We start from the raw sequence: 19,113 nt of genomic DNA on the forward strand, positions 1-19,113 counted from the left end.
AGCTTTTACATGCAGATATTACAAGCTGTTTTTATGTGTAAAAATGGCGCTGATGAATGTTCTCAGAAATAAGGAGGGTTTGTTATGCCTTTAAAGAAATGTTACGAGATAAAATGTCATCTGTGAGCAAGACTTAAGTGAATATATTTGTACTTTCAACATGGAAATCACAGAATCTGGAAATATGTGTGACTATTTGGTGATGGGAGATTTTGTTGAGAAAATGTTGAGTGATTTGCAGACACAATGTGAGGTGTCTAACGAGAGTACTCTGATTTATGAGAGGAGCAGTGTTGCTTTTAAAATGGCTGATTGTTTAGAAAGTTTCCCATGGGGCTGTTGGTGATGAATGATTGTTTCTTCCTGGATTTCAATGGAGTCATTCAAGGGGGCTGCACTAGGTGATGATGGGAAAGGAGTGGCTTTGACATACTCTGTGATATTGGGGACTGCCCCTTTGAGGAAATCATATTTTCATGGCATGGAACGCAAAGCGTCTTATTAGCAGCTGTTCACTGCACAAAAATGTTTACTGGTTACCTGATAACGGTGTACACGCATGTTACAGTTACAGTAATTCCTAGTCAATAAATGTTAATCTCTATGCAAAAGTTTTGTTTTTTCTTCATAGAAGGTCTCCAGTTACAAAGACCCTTTCAATCCAGATTGAATTTATCCAACTTCCAATGAATAGAAGTTTGAATGATGGATTTAAATAACGTAGACTCTGCTGAGTAATGATTACCTTGTTTTGGAAAGAGATATTAGAGTTCATGGGCTGTTCGCATAGCAAATGCATGAACTAGCTGGTTTTTCTGTATGTCATAGAAAGTCAGAAGGTATGTTTTTAAAGAGAAAATGAGAAATTGACTAACATAGTTGAATATGAAATAGTGTTTGGGTTTGTTTGTGGTTTGTTTGTTTTTTAACCAAATTTTATGTTAGATGGTTTGAAAGCAAGTAATGTAATGTCAAATTATGGCAGATAGCAATATGATTTTATTTTTATCCTCATTACAGTTTTGAGTCAATCAGTGTTCACTACCCTTATTTAATGTGCTATAATCGTCATATACTGTAAATAATTCTTTGTATCGTGGGTATGGTAATGCATTGATGGGAATTCAATATTTGTACAGAAATGAAAAATATTTAAGACTTTAAGAGCATATATCTGTGCTCCTGCATTAGCATTTCTGGATGATAGTAAGCTATTTACACTCTTCTCTGAGCAGAACCAAATTTGTAACCAATTTTAAGCTGAAGTGACTTCAGCGCCAGCACTGGCTTTGCTAGATTATGACAAGCCTTTCATGTTCTTTTGTTAAGAAGTCAGTGCACATGTACAAGGGGTACTGACACAAATACATGGTCGCAAGCTAAGGTCACTTGCATACTACTCTGCACAATTAGACCCAGTACTAATCAGCAGCACTCATGTGCGTAAAAGCAATAAGCTGCAGCTGCTTTAGTGCTTGAAAAGAGTATAGATATTGTGCTAGGACACTTAGTAACTCTAATGGTGCCACATGCAGTAACAGAAATTTTAAACCAAGCACAAACAAAACATTTGTTACCGGCCAGATTTACTTAATATGCAGATATACAGCACATTGGACATTCCCTTCTATTGTGAAATAAGTGACATATAACACTTGCCGAGCGCACTGTGTATTTTTTTCCTCCCTTTCCTTTTTTCCATCCCTATGAAATCCATAGTTAGAAGACAAAAAAGGAAGCACAAGAGGCCCCAGAGTCTTCCATGTTCAAGGATATATGTGAAGATCTTCAGACAAGGGGAGTCTGAGTAAAATGTAGTTTACAAGTTATTTGAAAGGTCCAAGGGACACCAGAGAGTGGTGTTCAATGATATTAGCAGGAGGAATATTGATTGCACTTTATTTTCCTTTGCCGTAGGCTATAGATGTGTACTAGTGTAGAAAGGAAAGCCAGGTCTGGAAGAACCAAACTCGTGCCAATAGTAATGTAGAGATCATAATACATAATGAGAAAAATTCTGATATGAAAGTTTAACCCAAACAAATAAAGAAAAGAGCAACCCATGACTGTAGGGGTTTACAGCCAATGCAGAAATGTGTTTGTGAGTATTGTGGCCCAACATATTATTACATTTACACAAGACAATAGGTTAATATTGGACTACCTGACAGCTTAGTCTGGAGGGTACTACCTGACCTTAAATATTCAAATTGAAGCCCAGGGTTGCACCTTTTTAACTAGTGACGCAGATGATCCAGAGAAAATGTTTGATGAACACTTACAAAATATTAAGACATGAAATATACATTTTTAAAGGAGCACACTGGAGATGCTTATCTAGAAGGATAGTTTTCATGGTTGTACCTGGCCGATTGGGTCAAGGGTATAGGAGGATTGGTATCAGGTCTTATACATGCTGTACTTCAAGGACTGTTACTAATCCTTATTATTATTATTATTATTATTATTATATACTAATAAAACTGATGATGTGGCTTATTAACAAGTGTTAAAGCTAAGTGTTTCTCTTCCAGAAAAATTAAAGTTACCACACCTGTCTTAAGGGGGTGGCCTTGTGGAACTCAGAAACCAAGAACCTTTTCCTTGGATTCCACATGCTCATTAGTGAAGCCTATCCTTGTGAATTAGCACTGCTAACTCCCTGTAACATTACACTTAAGCAGTGCACAATGTTGAATCCTGTTGCTTTATTGCAGCAAGTTTCAAAAGATGGGAGAAGTACCTGTATATATCGGGGTTTCCCTAGGGATTTGGGGGAATCCCATCCCAGCTTGAACAGGAAGAAGAAAATGCAAACACAACATTTTTCTGAACATGATTGTATAAAACTATTGAAACAAGAATCTCTGGTTTTATCTGACATTAAAGATAAACCATTACCAGATGCAGACATCACTCTTTTGGTAGATGGTTCACGATATTACATAGATCCTATCCCTTATACAGGGTGTGCTGTAACCGCACATACAGAAATAGTGATTCAACAGACTCTGCCGAGTCACATGTCAGCACAAGAAGCTGAACTAAAGGCCCTGACACTTGCATGCATATATGCAGAAGGACAAAGAGTGAATATTTACACATTTAGATTCAAGTTATGTGTCTGTAATTGCCCATGATTATGGCCCTATATACAAAAGTGACCTTATGGGTTCAGCAAGGGAACCAGTCAATATGCTGAACATACCAGGGCACTGTTCACCGCATTCCAGCTGCCCTCCAGACAGTGGTGAAGGCACACACAGAGACACTACCCCCGAAGCTAAGGGAAATAGACTGGTAGACCCAGGGCCGCCATCAGGGGGGTACAGGGGGTACTGATGTATGGGGCCCGGGCTCACCAGGGGGCCCGCTGACCACCGATGAGCTGTTTCATCACTGCTGTGTCCTCCCCAGCGTCCCTGCTGCTGTGAGCCTGGCAGTGTCAGGCAGCTGTGAAACGCGAATTTCATCTCCGATCCACGTTTGACAGCTGCCTGTCACTGCCAGGCTCACAGCAGCAGCAGGGACGCTGGGGAGGACACAGCAGAGATCGCAGGGGAATGTTGGCTCCGCCCATTTGAACATGTGACCAGCCTCCTCTTCCTGTCACATGATGGTGTGACCTCACATCACACATAGGGGCTGCATCAAGCAACTTCTGTTTCATTCTGGACAGTGTAAGTAATTTTATTTTACTTGTAGGCACTCATCTTAAGCCATTAGTTCACACTATTTATATTTTATATGGGGTTTGTCCTATTATTTTGTTACTTGGTAGTTTCACTTCAATATTAATTTGTAGTGTTAATTTCTATATGTATATTATTCATTCAATATAGGATGTAATATGTCCTTTTGATTTATTGTGTGATAATGGTAGGATTAAGGGTATGGATATTATGATACATTAGGCAGATGTGCTAATGTATCTCTTATTTATTTTCTTCACTAGGGTAATTTTGTTAATAATTAATTTAGTTGTTCACTATAGGGCACTGTATAGTATTAATAGGTTTATTTCATTTTTCTCTTCTATCTACACTTTATATTTATGGAATATTAGGATTTATATAGATTGCTATGTCTTTCTAAGGGTAATATATTACTGCTGAAAACGTTTTATAGAAATTATCCATTGACTTCAGGGTGATCAGGTTTGTATTTTTTATTTTTTTATTTTTATTTTTTACTGGATCGCTCACATATGTTCCATTCCTCTAAATGTGAGGACCCTTTAAAGCCTCACATTATAGTTCTAATACTTTGCAACTTTCCTGTCATTTTATTTTCATTATAATTTCAATGCCTTGATATTTACCTTCTTCTCATTTGCTGGAAATGAAACATTCAGTGTTGAACAGCATTTTCAATTCGTATTTACAAACATGTGGTAAGAACGGTTGTCCCCAAGCGTCGCTAGGTATGATGCAAGTAAGGGGGTGGACCTATTTCTATAAATAGCCAATAGAAGGATCGCCTCGGGCTGCCTTGAAAAAGACACTAGAGAAGCACTCGTCTGCGAGACAAGCTCGCTGCCGACTCCGTGCTATATAATTAAACTTTTAGGCAGGGTTTGACAACAGAATTACCATTGACAGTTACCTTAATTTAAACTAATAACTTCCCCCATCGCTAATTGAATATATCATGTCACAAAAAAGAATTACTAAGGGGACTTGTTTACTTAACAGGAGCCTGGGCTGCGTGCTTTTAGCGGCTATTTGTCGCTATGTTAACAGTCATTAATATTTTTCAGATTCAGCATATTTTTCTCTTTTAATTATTTCGCTAATCTTGTTTTTAATAAATACATTCTTTTGCAATTTGAGTATTATATTAATGCATATCATTAAAGCTTTTTAGCATGTTATATTATATCCAGGACCTTTTGAGTGCCCTATTAGCCGCATTTTCTTTCTTTCTCTAAGATTATTGTAGGATTTCCAACAAGCACAGTGTGGGGAGGATAGAGATAGAGTAAACTAAGTGCAGGTCTGTAAGGAAACACATATTATTATGTACTGTGTCCACCATAACAGAGAAAGTAAAAAAACTAAATACTTTGCATAGAAAACCCTTGTCCACCACACACAGCACCACAGCTCATAGAGAGGGAGACATTTACTGTGCTTGCGGGGAGAGGAGAGGGGGACATTTACTGTGCTTGCGGGGAGAGGAGAGGGGGACATTTACTGTGCTTGCGGGGAGAGGAGAGGGGGACATTTACTGTGCTTGCGGGGAGAGGAGAGGGGGACATTTACTGTGCTTGCGGGGAGAGGAGAGGGGGACATTTACTGTGCTTGCGGGGAGAGGAGAGGGGGACATTTTTTTGGGGGGAGGGGAACATTTACGGTGATGAGGGAGTGGGGATGAATGTACTGTGTTGAGGGATAGGGGGCGCATGTATGGCGAAGAGGGAGGGGGCACATGTATGGGGTGGGGGCGCATGTATGGGGAGGGGAGGGGGGGCCCCGCCAGATTAATAAGTACTGGGCCCCACAGTTTCTGATGGCAGCCCTGGGTAGACCAGGCAGCACGAGAAGCCGCCATAGCCCCAGTACCCCAAGGGGAGTCTATTTAGATGGTGACCCCCTGACCCCAAGTTTGACCGTACCACACTCCAACTTATGCAGAGACAAGCAACAGAGAATGAGAAAAAGACTTGGGCAAAACATGGAGCACTATAAGTACAAGGAGAGTGGTATAAAGGTCAGCGTTTGTGTCTGTTAAAAGCACTTTATCCCATTATGGCCAATATAGCACACGGTAAAGTGCATCTGGGGAAAGATACTATGGTTGTACTCACTAACAGGTTATGGATAGCACCAGGGTTTGCCCAAGCAGCACAGGCGTTAGTGGCAGGATGCCTAATCTGTGCACAGAATAAAGAAGAAAAGTGTTGTGAGGGAATGTGGCACTAACCGCAATCATGCTCTGTTCCAGTTGTATTTAACAATTGAGACAGAACATACTTAGCCTTGTGACAGATTTTGATGTTCCGTCCACTAAGGTCCATTATCCATCTCCCAAACCTCTGCTGAGAGACTCCAAAAAGTGTATCCCGGAGTAGGAGAGTTAATGGAGATTGAGGTGTCGGCACAGTAAGTGGCCTGAACCCTACAATATCCCCTCTCACATTGACAGCATAATGTATGGCTGCCACCTGTTTTGTTCACTCATCATAACCCCTTTCAACTGGTGCAAGAAGTCTTGAGAAGTATCCTAGTGGTCTAATTGTTGTACCCACCTCTTGCAGGAGAGCCGCTGATATGGACTCTGATCCAGCATGCGCTTGGATGGCCAAATTGCCATCTGGGTGGGGGGTGGCTAGTACTAGGGCGGAGGAGAGGTCTCTTTTTAGTGTTGTAAAGGCGTTCTCCTGTGCTTCCGTCCAACCTTTCAGTGAGGGTTTTTCACCTCTGAGTAATTCATAGAGAGGCTTTGCCTTGGTAGCAAAGTCCTCTATGACTTCCCTCATGAAATTTGCAACCCCCAGGAACTTATGCAAGTCCTGCAGGGTGCCAGGCCTGGGTAATTTAACCACTGCTTCCACACGGATGGCTATGATACCCTTTGTTCCGTGAGCAATCTTAACCCCTAGAAATATCACCTCTGACCTAGCCAGGTTTGCCTTGTGAGGACTCAGCTTCAGTCCTGCACGTGACAGGAGGTCTAACAATTCCTTTAAGAGAGTTAAGTGCTCCTCAATGGTCTATGTATGGAGGAGTAGGTCATCAACATACTGAAACAGGCATTCTGGGCGTGAGTAAACACTTAGCACTTTTGCCAATGCCTAATGAAAATAAGTCAGGTTACTGTGAAAGCCCTGGGGAAAAACGCAGAACATGTATTGCGTGTCACGTACAGTGAAAGCAATCTTGTACTGGCAACTTTCTGTCAAGGGTATAGAGAAAAATCTGTTTGCCACATCAATGGTTGAGAATACCTGGCTTTTACCATTTATCCTTGCCATTATGTCTGGGTTTTCTGCAACTACCTGCACTGACATAGGGGTATATTTGTTCAGAACCCTGAAATTGATTGTGAGTCTCCAGGTGTTCGTCTCCTTCTTCCTAACAGGCCATAAGGGATTGTTGCACTTTGAATTTCCCTTTATAACAACCCCCCTTAACTCTAGGTCAGCTACAGCTTCCACTACAGAGTCCATGGCTTCAGGAGGGAAGCGATATTGACGCTGAGGTGGTGGGTCCGACCCTTGTATGTCCACCTCAACATCAACCATCCTGCCACAGTCATTTTTCCCTTGTGCCCATAATTCCGGATACCTGTACAAAATAGGTTGAAGGTCTGTGTTGTGTGAGACCTCTGGCCATTTATGCACAAGCCCATTGTCATTCCTGTCATTTGCATGGACCCAGATCATGTCGCTGTATCACACAGATCCTTAATTTTCTGGGACCTTTCCATACCATACAATTTGCTAAATACAATATCCAGCCCTGTTGTGTCATTACATCAGTTCCAATAATGTTATCGGATCCTGAGTAGTACCGCATTGGGATTTTTAAAGAGAAATCATTGATTTCTACAATCACTTTATCAATTCTGTGGGCTGTCCCCTCCCCTTGTTGGTGATGAAATCTGATCACAACACACTGAGGGCTATCTGGATCCAAATCATGCTCCACATTGGCGATGCAGATTTGAGCTCCAGTGTCAAGCATGATTTTTACCCAAATATTTTTTAATTTAGCCATGATGTTGCGTCTCCCAGAAGGATCCAATACTAGGCTACATAGCGGAATTAGATCCTTTGGGACCCCTGACCTTCAGTCTGTCTGCATCAGATTTGCTATTGTAACCTCTACTGCACTGACTGAAACCTCTTTATTTGTTGAAGTTAAACTGTCTGCTTCACAGGTATCTGCTTGCCCATTTACAGCTGCTACACACTTCTGTGGTTGTGCAACTGATGGACCTTTTGTTCTTGTAGAATTATTATATCTCTTTTGGAAACCGTTTGTGTTTCCAGCTGTACAAAGAGATTGTTTAGGACAGTGTCAAGAACACACTCCCAGCTGCCGTGACTTTGGGGTGTTTGCTGTATGAGGTCACACACAATTTCAGCAGTCTCTCTCTACCTATCACACAGGTTATGGACCTACAGAGTCGCCCCCAAACACAGCTCTCTCACACCTCCAGACATTTCAGGTTTTCCACCACCTATTGAATATGGGTAATAGGACCCCAATACAATGTCCCACACTGGCACGCAGGCTTCTAGTTATTCACAGACTAGCAAGACCCACACCAGCACACAAAGGGTTACCTCTTCACACCTCCAGACTGTTATACAAATGTAAATGCAAGCACACACAACTTGTTAATCAAATGTATAAATAAATCACACACTGGCATTCCAAGGGTTAACTTGGTTGAGCTCTCTTTTAACAGGCTAATGGATTCGTTAGAGTATCAAGGATGCAACATATTAAATTATAGATTTTTTATACAAAAGTACAGGACATTCAGATGTAAAGAAAAATAATGAATAAACAATTAATATATTGACATAACTAGCAAAACAGTTTAAAATAAAAAGTGTTCAGAATAGCACTTACTTGAGTTGCGTAATCTGTGCCATGGGGAATTGGCTAGGAAGATGGACAGCTTATCAATGTAACTTGATTTCCCCAAAAAGTCTGACAGTTTGTCCCTTCAAAACACAGGTTTTTAAGCAAAATGCAATGGGATGGTCTTCACAGGGGCAATGTTTAATTGGGGGTTGTGACCTGGGACACTTTTTTAATCACCATTTGCATGTTGCCTGATTTACTAACCAATTCTACTATGTGATCTAATTTTTCTGTAGAGCGTTACATCGATCCAATTTTATCATTAATAAATTCCCTATGACTCTGTCCATCTTTTGATATCAAACATGATATCTGTGTTGTGTGAGACCTCTGGCCATTTATGCACAAGCCCATTATCATTCCTGTCATTTGCATGTATGAGTGGACCCAGATCATGTCGCTGTATCACACAGATCATTGATTTTCTGGGACCTTTCCATACCATACAATTTGCTAAATACAATATCTAGATCTGTTGTGTCATTACATCAGTTCCGATAATGTTATCGGATCCTAAGTAGTATCACATTGGGATTTTTTAAAGATAAATCATTGATTTCTAAAATCATTTTATTAATCCTGTGGGCTGTCACCCCCCCCCCCCCCTTGTTCGTGATCAAATCCGATCACAACACACTGAGAGCTATCTGGATCCACATCATGCTCCACATTGGCGATGGAGATTTCAGCTCCAGTGTCAAGCATGATTTTTACCCTATTTAAGTAATTTTATTGTTTTCCAATAAGCATTGTCTAAGTGATTTCTTGTGTTTCCAAAGCACAAACAATTTATTTAGCAGATGCAAGAGTCTTAGCAGTTCAATACATAATTATAATACAGTACAGCCGATACCAAAGATACATACATACCGCCGCGCCCGCCTGCGCTAGCTGCTCTCCGCTGGTACCAGCTACAGTACTTCACTCCAGAAGACTGTGGTCAGAGATGACTGGGCTAGCTGGTCCCAGGGAGCTTGTATATATACACTTAGTGCTACAGAGAAAACAATACAGATGACATGGCTTGCTTCTATAGGTCCAGGCTTCAGGAGGGTCCAGTGTAATGCAGGTCATAGGCCAGTTCAAACAACACCTTCCAAGGGTGGGGGTCTGTTCTCCAGATGATTCTCCCGGCCGGAAACCAGTTTAAGCTAGTCTATTTGCATTATACAGTCAGTATCTCTTTAAACATTTATTCATTAACATTGCTAACTATAGTATGCAATGTGCGATCTCTTTGGCGAATGAACTGGGCAACTGCTGATGGATAGGGGATTAAAATGATACTAAACATGACATAGTTCCTGCAACCTGAACCTTAAATATCACTAAAGTGTACATATTATATATATATATATATATATATATATATATATATATATATATATATATAAAACTATAAACTATATACCATCTGCTCATAAATCACTGTGGAATGGAACCCTTATAAATATGAAATATATAACTAAAAGAATGAGAGTGCGAGTGTATGAGTGCGTATTTTATCGTGCGATTGCGCCGTGCCACGTGTTACGTGGCGTACTGATTGCAATCGCATGGTAAAACAATATTAACCAATATACTTTTGTTCATCCAATTATATGACTCCGACAGTTCCACCCTTTGATAGTACAATAAACTATCACCTTAAAAGATTTTATATGCAGGATCTCAGTATCACGTTTCATTGCTCTGTAATGTAAGTCCCCCTTGGTGTATGACTACGCTGTATGTAGATCCAAACAGGTTAACATAAGAGAGAGAGTCTTAATCCTTAAAACAGTTTTTACTTTTACTATAGACCGTATACCTCTGGAGCTTGGAGATAACCTTTTTGTATGCCATTCAAGGGTGCAACAAAACATGTAATACATTATTTGGAAGAGTACGATAGAACATGTATCAACAATATAGAATATTCTACTACAGTTCTTCATGTCTAACAGGTTCATCCATCCAATGCATGTCTTTAAGCTCAGTCAACATTTAAACACTTCATGTTCACCAATAACATCATCAACCTGAGTTAAAATATACATTCCAATAATATCAACATTTCCTTTCTTCAATACTTGTGGGGCGGGCTATTGTCTGTTCGGCTTTTTTTTTTTTCAGTCTCCCAATACTCAAGTTTCTTTGTACGTGAAACAGTGATTGGCTTACCAAATATTGGGAGATTCCAAACTAAGGGACCTAGCTGTCTTATCTTTTCTCTAGTGACTTCCCACCCCATAATTCGGGTACCTCAGGAATATTTAGTGGAAAGAGAACTAGCCCTACTAGATATAATCTCTGAGGCACGTGAGAGCACTTCCAGCACTTAGTTTAGTCTAAAACCTTACCCACCCAAGAATGATAATCATACTCAAGGATGCCTGCTCAAGTCCGAATATTACTGGACTGGCATCGCTGGATGTACCTCTCTTCAACTATGGGGTCGACGTACTTACGGACGCAATACTCCTCAGACAATAGCCCCTCGCACTTTCTCCAAGCTCCATGGTTTCCAAATTTTCCTTTACTCCTGAATTGAATAGAGTAATTGGCTGGACAGATTGTGCTACCAACTTCTCCTTCATCCCCAACTCCTCAATATCACTATCACAACCAGCCTCTGTCACCTGTCTACCATTGAAAGAATTGACTGTCCTGAAAAGAGAATGAGATGATAGAAACACAGAACAGGAAAAACTACCACTTCAGGCTGGACAACTGTCTTAGTTTTTGGCTCAGGTGTTGCTAACTGCATTCAGGGCCTCCCAGAACAGATTCATGAGTGTAATTGGAACCTTCTCTGGGTGTTGGCTCCTCTGCAGTGGATGGAATGGGTACCAGTGTCTCTCTGCTACCCCTAAAGATGTGATGCTGGTAGCCCACGCTTGATACCTGTCTGTCAAATAACCTGAGCATAGGAAATTACTGTTCCACAACTTACTCTCCCGGTACAACATCCTGACAGTTAGTGTAACTTTTCAGGAGACAGTGTTTTGAACGTTCTCGGTTGATGTCTCACTGTTTACCTTTCCTCTCAAGGTCTAGACTAGTCTCTCAGGGCCTGATTCATCAAGGTGCGCAAACGCATACGCATCTGCTAATTGGTTCTGCGGATGCGCAAAACGACACTTGCGCTACGCAATCACGGCAGATACTACTCTCAAAGTCAATGCAATCTCAAAGGACAACGTAGGCGCGGACTGGGCGGAGATGAGACATCATTTGAGTAAAGAAGGCGTCATGCTTTTTCACTTGAGAACAGTAGGCGTTCCCTCTGTCCAGTTAAGTAAAACTGACGTCACTCCTGTCTCAAATCTTTCACAAAAGTTAAGGAAGGCCAGGGTCATGTTTAAATCCAAAACACCTAGCACAAACATCTATAAACAGCTTTTAGAAGCATTCTCTGCGTATGAAAAATGTTAAAAAAATATGCTAGGGGGGCGTGTCCTGGACGAGCATGGAGTAGCAAGCACAGTTACGAGCTCCATCCCAGATATCCTGTTGATCTCCGTTATAGTGGAATAAAGAAACTTTTGGACCCAAAACTGTGCATCCGAATAGTTGCTGTACATAGTGTACCTGTTTAGATAGTGCTCTTGCCATTTTACCCGAGACTGGGAAAGAAAGAGTTGAGCATCTGGGTAGAGGAATACTACAGGCAGTCTGTGGCAGTTTGTGGTAGTTGATGACTGCTGGGACATAGCGCCTCTGTAATACCATATACTGGCCTAGGTGAACACAGCCTGTGATATCCATCTGATACAGGTACATTTATATCCTTGTACAAGTGAGAAGTAACTGAATTGGGCTTTGGACTTATTTGATTATCATTATCAGTGTTGTTGGAGGAGATATACCTTTCTCTGTGAAGATAACTGGCTGCAATGCACTGCTAGCAATACAATCTGAGCTGTACACCTATATGTAATTAAAGCTATGCAGGTTACAGGGTTGCATATAAGCTTATAGGATAAATATCCCATCTTTCCTGTGAAATTATGGGCAAACATAACCAGTCCACCGCAGCGGGAAAATTGGACCGTTTTGCTCGCTCCTCCACTACAGCCTCTGGTTCAGGAGATGCATCACATCCCGTTACCCCCCCCCCCCTTTGTCGGCTCCACTGGCGGACCCTGAAGTTACATTACAGCAGGTCCTACAGGCCATTGGGGCATCTGAAAAGCGTGTCACGGATAAAATAGGAGAGGTGAAGGTGGACCTCTCTCTTCTCCGGCAAGACGTGCAAAAAATCAGGGAGAGAGTGGGTGAAGTGGAGACACGTGTGTCTACATTGGAGGACACTTCTGTACCAGTTGCGGGCCGGTTGGAGATTCTGGAGTCGCAAGCCTCTCTGTTTAAACAAAAGCTTACGGATATGGAGGGGCGTTTGCGTCGCAGCAACATTCGGTTTGTTGGATTGCCCGAGAAGGCAGAAGGTGTCTCCCCAGAATCCTTCTTGGAAAAGTGGTTAATCCAACTGTTTGGTACAGATTCTTTTACAGCCCAATTCGCAGTGGAGCGGGCCCACCATATTCCAACTTAAGCATCCCCTCCTGGAGCCCCCCCACGCACCTCCATAGCCAAATTGTTGCACTATCATGACCGAGATACCATTCTACGCTTGGCTAGGCAGAAAGGTTCAGTGGAATACAATGGTCAGCGAGTAGCAATGTATCCTGATTTCGCTCTGGATGTACAAAAGAACAGGGCTCAATTCATTCCGGTGAAGAGAAGATTGAGAGATTTACAGATCCCATATGCCATGATTTTCCCTGCCCGGTTGAGAGTGGTTTCGGAGGGCAGTACATCCTTTTTTGATACTCCCCGAGAGGCTGCAATTTGGTTGGACCGCCTAGCTGCTGCTGGACGCTGATGCTGGATGAGTACTTTTTTATGTCTCTCCTGATAGTCCTTTGGACATTGCTGATTTGTCATTGATATTATGCATGGTATTTGCTATACATAATGTAATTTCTCTTCTGTGGTACAAAAAAAAATAAAAAAAAATGTATTTCGCTCAGGTGGGGTCTGTGATTTTCAAACTAATGTTGAAAGGTCCAATGTAAAAAAAAAAAAAATGTAATGGGCTGAAGAGCCCATGGCTTTAAGGCCGTTCTTTTCCTCTCTTGTCTCAATTCGCCCCTTTTCCTTCCTTCCTTTTCCTTCCTCTATCTTCTGGTATTTTGCGGGTTGGCGGGTGACCTTTTTTGGTAGTGTGCTGGCCTGCTGAATATCTTAAGGTAATTTTAGTTAGGGTTTAAGGTATACTTAAGTTGGGTGGAGTATACAGGGTGGGGGTATGGGTTTAGTATTAAAGTTATTTAAGTTGTGGGTAGTTTTAATGTTATCGCAAATATATAGACAAGGATTATATGTGTTTATAAGTATGTCAATGTATGCTCTGCAGGGGTGTGGGATGCGCGGTAGTGAGATAAGAGGGACTACTATTATATGTATTCTGGTACATCTGATAAGGAGCTGAAAATTCTCTCCTGGAATGTGCGGGGCCTAAATAATGCTGTGAAACGTTCTCTTGTACTAAGACAAATTAGAAAAAATTGTTTTTCTATTAGAGACTCACTTACACGGTGATAGAATACTCGCCCTTAAAAAATCATGGGTAGGTAGGGCATACCACTCTACGTACACGACTAATTCTCGAGGGGTCTCTATATTGGTACATAAACGTCTCTGCTTCTCCTTGGAAAAAATTCAAGTGGATGCAGGGGGAAGGTTTGTACTGATGAAGGCTGTCATTAATTGGGTTCCGGTGATTCTGTTAGCTGTATATATACCCCCACTGTATAATGGTGAGGTGTTAAGGAAATGTGGAGAATTCATGGCATTGTTCCCAGATGTTCCAGCCATTTGTATAGGGGATTTTAATAATGTGATAAATGGAGAGGTGGACAGATGGCGAGAGAAAAATGCTGTAGTTGGCAACTCTAAGTCGGCTTTTTCTGCTCTGGTTGAGGAAATGGGGTTAGTAGATGTATGGCGTTTGAGGCACTCAGAAGATGTCCAATTCTCCTGCTTTTCTACATCACATAATGCATTTTCAAGAATTGATCTGGCTCTGCTGTCACACTCTCTGGTACCGCTGGTAAGGAGCGTGAAATATAGGGCTAGGGGAATTTATGACCACTCGCCCCTCTGCCTATCTATTGATTTTGCAATTAATAGAGGCCAGTCCTTTTGGAAATTAAATCCCTTCTGGCTCTCCTTGATGGGTTCAGGAGCGACCTTGGTGACACAGTGGGAAGGATTCTTTGTAGATAATCTGGTAACAGCAAGGCCACCTATAGTTTGGGACGCTTTTAAGGCTTTCCTAAGGGGGACATTAATTGCTGGCATAGCTGAAATTAAAAACTCGTCCAGACAAAAAGAATAGATATTAGAGAAAAAGTGTAAATCCTTAGAAGCACAATACATTGTGGACAAAACTGAGGTTGCAAGGGGAACATGGCAGTTGGCCCAGAGAGAGTGGGTAGAATATGTATTTGAGAAATCCAAACGTAAATTTCTGTTTTCTAAGCATGTACGATATGCAGAGGACGATAGAAATGGTAGCTTCCTGGCTTATCTGAAAAGGGCAGAGAGGGCAGATGCAGCAGTACCGGTTATCTGTGATGACAGTGGGGTTAAGAAGTATCTGATGCGGGGTTAAGAAGTATCTGATGCCTGATATTGTTGAGGTATTTCATAAATATTACACAAATACATATAAGTCACAGGTCAGATATGACATGCATACGTTACAGCAGTATTTGAATGGTATCTCCCTTCCTGTCCTCTCCGATGATAGTAGGGAGTTTTTGGACTCACCCATTACTCTTGAAGAGATTGATATAGCTATTATGTCATTCCCTAATGGTAAAGCCCCTGGAGTAGATGGAATCCCAATTGAATTATATAAAAAACACCGGCCCTTTGTTGTGTCTAGGTTGTAGGATACATTCAGCGAGCTGGGTGAGATTGGCGCTCTTTCCCCTTCAATGGCAGAGGCAATAGTGGTGGTGCTGCCTTAGTCAGGGAAAGATTTGTTGTACCCTGAGTCCTACCGCCCGATTTCACTTTTGTCAAATGATGTTAAGATTCTAGCAAAATTACTGGCTTTGAGGTTAAGTAGAGTGGTGCTGGAATTAATTCATCCGGATCAGACGGGATTTATGCCGGGCAAGTCCACGTCTATCAATCTTAGAAGGCTGTATACTCTCCTGCAGGTGCGGTCACCCTCTTCTAAAAGCAAAGTTGTGGTGTCCTTGGACGCAGCCAAGGCGTTTGACTTGGTGGAGTGGCCATACCTGTGGGAGCTTTGTCCCGATTTGGCGTTGGCCCGGAATTTATAAAATGGGTTAAACTTTTGTATTCACATCCAGTGGCGCGGGTCTGTGTCAATGGGCATCTTTCTCAACAATTTCAATTAGAGCGGGGTACTAGACCGGGATGCCCGTTGTCTCCGGCCCTGTTTGCATTAGCAATAGAGCCGCTGGCCTGTAAGAGCCGGCATGATAGAGAAATTGTGGGACTTAGATCAGAGCACAGAGAGGATAAGGTGGCATTATATGCAGATGATATGCTGTTGTTCCTTTTGTGAGAGTATAAAGTAATTGATAGTTATTAAGATGTACAAATATATGGTAAATGCCTTAAAAAAACTATACAGAGCTACGCTTTGAAGAAAAAAAACAGATGCTTCCTATGAAACAGACAGCAACAGGATTCCAGACTGACGGAAGCAGCTGGCAGGAAAAGCATGTAATGCTGAACAGAGGATGTGGGCTTATATGTATATTTGCTGAGCTAAAGAGATTTCCTTATATGTCCTTGTCGTTAACCAGTTAATGCTGGTCACTATTGTCGAAGTCAGTAAATTGGATAAAGTCATTTCAATTAAAGTCTAGCAAACTTGGTTGTCTTTGTCTGAAAAGAGGCGTATGGTACGCATCGACGTACAAGGGCACGCTACGGCGTGAAAGGGCGTACGCATCCACTACACGTGGCAGCAACAGTAATTGGTCTTTTACCATACATTTGCACAAACACGCATACTTATAAAATAGTACACATTAATGGTAGTTGCAACACATAGTTATGTCGAAATATAGTAGTATTTATATGTTATATCAGAGTTACATGCATATTAGTGAAATACACGGAACGGGTTAAAGGAATAATATCATGAGTGGTATCATAATGAACCTTGTTACATATCCTACTGTTTGGTTCACTCTGCGAGGGAATCGCAGAGTGCATACGCAAGTTATAAATGATAGGGAATTATGAACTATTTAAGACTAAGGAATCCTGGCGGGAAGAGCAGAGCATACCCCCTGCAGAGATGACCCCCTCCTTTGGATTCCTTAGGATGAACCAGCCAATGATTGACGACCCCTTGGACATTCCTGAGACCCGGACCAATAGATGCAAGCCATACCATCTTCATTGTATTACTGTATTTGATTGTGTATATAAGCAGCAGCTTGTGATCCAGAATGCAGACATCTTGTCCCCAGACTTCAGGATTGAATGACTGCACTGGATCCAGAGCGCCTGCGATAAGTAACGGCTGTATTTACTATTACTTCGCTTGAGCATATTATTCCACTTATTGCGAATAAATCTTTGTGCTTTGGAAACACAAATCGAGGTTCGACAATCGTTATTGGTTAGCGACAATACGCACATAACAATTTGGGGGCTCGTGAGCTTTGGAGGTTTCGTTGCCGATGATACGCAAGACCAACGGATTTCGGTTCCTCAACAAAGGGTGGACACGCGTCATAAACGGGTAAGAACGCATGGTGTTCAAAACCTGAATTTTACTCTGTGTTGTGAAACTGAATGTCCGTTTTGCATTATCTAGGGCACACTAACTAGAACCTAGGGACAAAAGAGAAAACTGTTTCTTTTTTCTGTCATTGTGCGTTTTAACTGTATTGCATTGCTTAGCGTATGTGTATTTCCTGCTGTGCGTACACGAACTTCCGGTAAACTTGCCACGTGGTTAAACAATCGTTTTGATAGTTATTATACATGCATAGTATAATTACTTGTGAAAGCCTCTGAGACATTATTACTATTGTTACGAACTTTTGATTTTCTGCGCAGAAAAGGTGTATAGTGTGTGATGTTGTAACGTAGATACACTGTTTTATTGTGGATTGTGCTCAGTTGCTGTCTGACGAGGCGGATTGCCCAACTGAAGGACGGTATACAGGGCAGGTATACCGAATGCGAAAACTGGGTTTTCGCAAAGCGCTACCAATAGATCGCAAGGTTTGCTAATAATTAGTATTGGTAGGCAGTGCGATCCGATCGCACCGTTAGTGCGAGTTGGTGAAGCAGCTAGGAGGAATTATACTGGAAAGGCAGGTTGATTGTATCGACTTTGCGCTCCCAGCGATAATAAACTCAGCAGATTTTTGTGGTTGAGCCAGGGTATCGAGGAGCTGATAGCCCTTGGGGCCCACAGTGATATTTCTGTATTAGGGATCCTCGCCAGGGGCGAGAAAAGCGAGTGAACGCGGCTAAAGGAAATACGTTCACCGAGCATTATAGATCTCTAGCGGTGAGTATAGCAACAGAGTTGAAATTATTAGGTGGAAAGAACAGAGCACTGCGGTGTGTCTGTATTTCACATTTGGCCGGAAGGAACAGAGCATTGCGGTGTGTCTGTGTTCCGGGTAGAAGGTATATTGTTCAACATGGGTGCTAAGCATACGCTAGAGATGGTCAGTGTACTGCCTAAGGAAGGCCCTATTGGTTCAGCGAGGTTTCTCATGTGTAAGAAATATGGTGCATATGCAACTGTGTATTGTGATACGTGGGTCGGGATGACCAAAGCTTGTGATAGGCCTTTCCCAACAATAGGGAGTTTTAATGCAGAGGTACTAAATACTGTAAAAGATAAAATATGGTTGATCAAGTCAACGAAAAAGAGAAATAGACATAATGATTGTTTAAAATTGTGCAAATGGAAGGTAACACGTGGCAGAGCAGCAAATGCAAACCGGAAATAGGCGTGGCGAAAAGCACGCGCGAGGCGGATGCAACCATTGAGAAGCGTGGCGAACTCAGTGCAAGCGCGCCCCCGCCACCTTATGTGGCGGGAGGGGTAAGTACAGCCGTTGTTAAAACTGAAAATAGAAAAATTACTAAGTTGTACCCTGTTTTAAATCAGTTTCAATCAAGTGTATCTGAAAATGAAGATGAACCCACTGTGATTTCGGCCATTGCCCATGCTGTTAATGTACTAGAGGCTCAGCGCAAGTATGAGAAAATGGCTGAGATAGGTGAGAGTAGCGTGATCACTAGGAGTGAAAGTGTTCTAAATCTAGGGCCTGTAAATCCTGTAGCGTCCCCTGAAGTTAGTGTACCAGAGGGTGTGTTCCCGGTCCGCACAATATCGGTTCCCAATGGGAAACCAGATAAGGATGGTGTAGTTCCTTTAAGAAATGTTACAATGCATTGTCCCTGGACTAGATCAGAATTACGTTCCATTATGACTGAATTCCCG

At 41.8% G+C, this 19,113-nt stretch overlaps 1 long non-coding RNA gene across 1 annotated transcript in view; it reads left to right on the plus strand.

Moving 5' to 3' along the window:
- Positions 1–3,624: 3,624 nt before the first annotated feature.
- The window catches only part of LOC142142930 (uncharacterized), a 37,353-nt gene continuing 21,864 nt past the window's right edge, over positions 3,625–19,113 (plus strand). Inside the window, exon 1 of the long non-coding RNA XR_012689406.1 lies at positions 3,625–3,680. This is a non-coding gene — a long non-coding RNA (uncharacterized LOC142142930). The remainder of the gene's footprint in view (positions 3,681–19,113) is intronic.

The sequence above is a fragment of the Mixophyes fleayi genome, chromosome 3, assembly GCF_038048845.1.
Source record: "Mixophyes fleayi isolate aMixFle1 chromosome 3, aMixFle1.hap1, whole genome shotgun sequence".
NCBI lineage: Eukaryota > Metazoa > Chordata > Amphibia > Anura > Limnodynastidae > Mixophyes > Mixophyes fleayi.